The sequence below is a fragment of the Stegodyphus dumicola genome, chromosome 9, assembly GCF_044657685.1.
Source record: "Stegodyphus dumicola isolate Sdum_Otavi_A_Nest chromosome 9, ASM4465768v1".
Classification (NCBI taxonomy): domain Eukaryota; kingdom Metazoa; phylum Arthropoda; class Arachnida; order Araneae; family Eresidae; genus Stegodyphus; species Stegodyphus dumicola.
In genome coordinates, this window is record NC_140776.1 from 55,958,077 (window position 1) to 55,960,474 (window position 2,398).

A 2,398-nucleotide genomic window follows, 5' to 3' on the forward strand; every position below is an offset into this window, starting at 1 on the left:
GCTTTAAACATTATCCAATAGAAGCAGATGTTTTATACTATGTTAACGCTAAAATATGATTTTACATACGCTTCAGAAATTATGCGTCTACAACAGTTTTCGACGTACATATGAAACAAAATTTCAAAAAGATTTACATCTACCGTACATTTCATGTAATTACACCATGTAACACTGCTTTTCCAGAACTTTTAATTTTCTTTGCTAATTGTTCAGTAATCTTTGCTAATTGTCCAGTAATTAAGTTCGGTAATCCCAACAGAGTCTGAAAGAATAATTATTTTACATCAATTTTTGAAAATTATGTCTGTTTGATATTTAAGAATTTTTAAGAATTTATCCATTTAGTAAAAAATTTCTTTGTTTTGATTTGATTAATTAAGTACTTGGATTAATAAACTAATCATAGAAACTTCCACAGTTACAAACGATCTGAAGGAGAGATGTAGAGATTTTTCCAGTTATATGAAATATATTACGACAGAATGTTTTTGATAAAAGCATTTAAAGTCTCTACTTAATTTGGAATTCTCTCAGGTTTTTATTTTTTTCTCAGTGGGATTTTCGGGTAAAGCTAAATAGCTGCTTTATTTCAAAATGTAAGTACAAATCGTACTTTGGTTACATAATTTGCAAAAGGTATGAAGTCTGTTTTTAATATTAAATACCAATATGAAAAAGAATGTTAGTATAAAGTTGATTAATATCAAGTCGTACATCCTTTTGAATTTCTAGATCTTACCGTTGTAGAATCATTAGGGCATTTTTTATGCAGTAGATGTTAAAAATGTGCAATAACTTCTCCTGGAATCGAACCTTGAACTCTAGAAAGCGCGCCGAGTATGTTTCGTTATATCACGAAGGCATGTTGGAAAAAGAGAGAAAATAACTTATATACACCTCCTTTAAAATTAGGGGATCCAATCCCCAAATCCTGGTGGTGATAAATTATTGTAGTTCGAGCACGATTTTTAGAGTCATTAGGGTTTTTATGTTGAGTACATGAAAAAAAGCAATGCCCTTCCCGGGACTCGAATCTGGACCTCTCGAATACCGTTACACCCTGAAGGCATGCTGAAAGGAAGCAGCAAAACACCTTGTACTGTTATTGACACTGAAAGCGTTCTACAACCAGTTTTCAGTGGCTGAGCAGCCTCAGATTAAAGACTTATTTTATTGTTTATTTCAGAATTATTGCCTATTACATTAATCAGAAATTTAGTAATTTGTAATACCGATATAAAAAATGAAGTGTATAAAATTGCTTATACCTGAGGCAATAATGATTTCTAAATTTTTTAACAGTAAAAGCTGCATTAATTTAATAAAATGTAACAGATAAAGCTATCGGAAATGTTTTCAGCCGTATACATAAATGCATATCCAAATCATTCACTTTCCTATAAATACCTTTCCATATTGCGTTCGGAAACTTAGCAGTTTACTCATTTGTCAAACAAAGCTGTGAAAATAGCTTTCCATCAAATGCGAGCTTATTTCCTCTGAAATTGAATCTGTAGTAAATTCTAAACTCTTCCATGTATGAAATATGGTGCCTGATGATTAATAATATCCAACGAAGCGTCCAAATGTTTCTTCAGTTTAGAAGCCATAACATGGACGAAGTTTATTGTTAGCACATCAAAATAAGAAGTTGGAGAATAAAGGGTTTACAATTTTACCTTCTTATCTCGCTCTACTTCTTTTACTCCCATAGTTCACTGCATCAGAGTCTAGTTAGTTGTATTGTTTTAAAATCAAATAGTGAGGTCATGCCATAATTAATGCCATTTACCATACAGAATTTATTAAAAACCTTTTCTAACAGGTTCAAATAAGTGATTTTTGAGGAGCGTCTAATGATCACTTAGAAAAGACCAACACATTCAAGCAAATTCTAGCTTTAAAGCATATGAATGTTAAACTGTTGCTTTTAAAAGTCCCTCATAAAATTATTGTTACACAAAAGTATAAGGAACACTTAAATGATGCAATTGCATAAAAAACTTAAATGTGTAAATGGTAAAGATGAAATGATAAAGAGGTTAAGAAAATGGTAGATGGTAAAGATATTATGAATATCGATGAGTGCCAATCATGGTTTCGATATGCTATGACTGCCCTTTTTATCTGATAATGATGCGCTGAATTCTACAATTGAATGAAATCCATACGCAACTGCAGAAGAGTTGGCAGAAATGGTTAATTTCCTTCGTCTTCATCACTTATCCACCTGAATTTAAAAGAATTAGGAATCATATACCAGGCGTGTTACACATTGACGATAATCGAAGAGAACGAAAGAACATTTGCACTGTTTTTCATTTAAGTAAAAATATTCTGCTTTTTTAAGCCATATAGCGACTGGTTGCTCGAAGCCTGAAAAATTTGAGAGAAA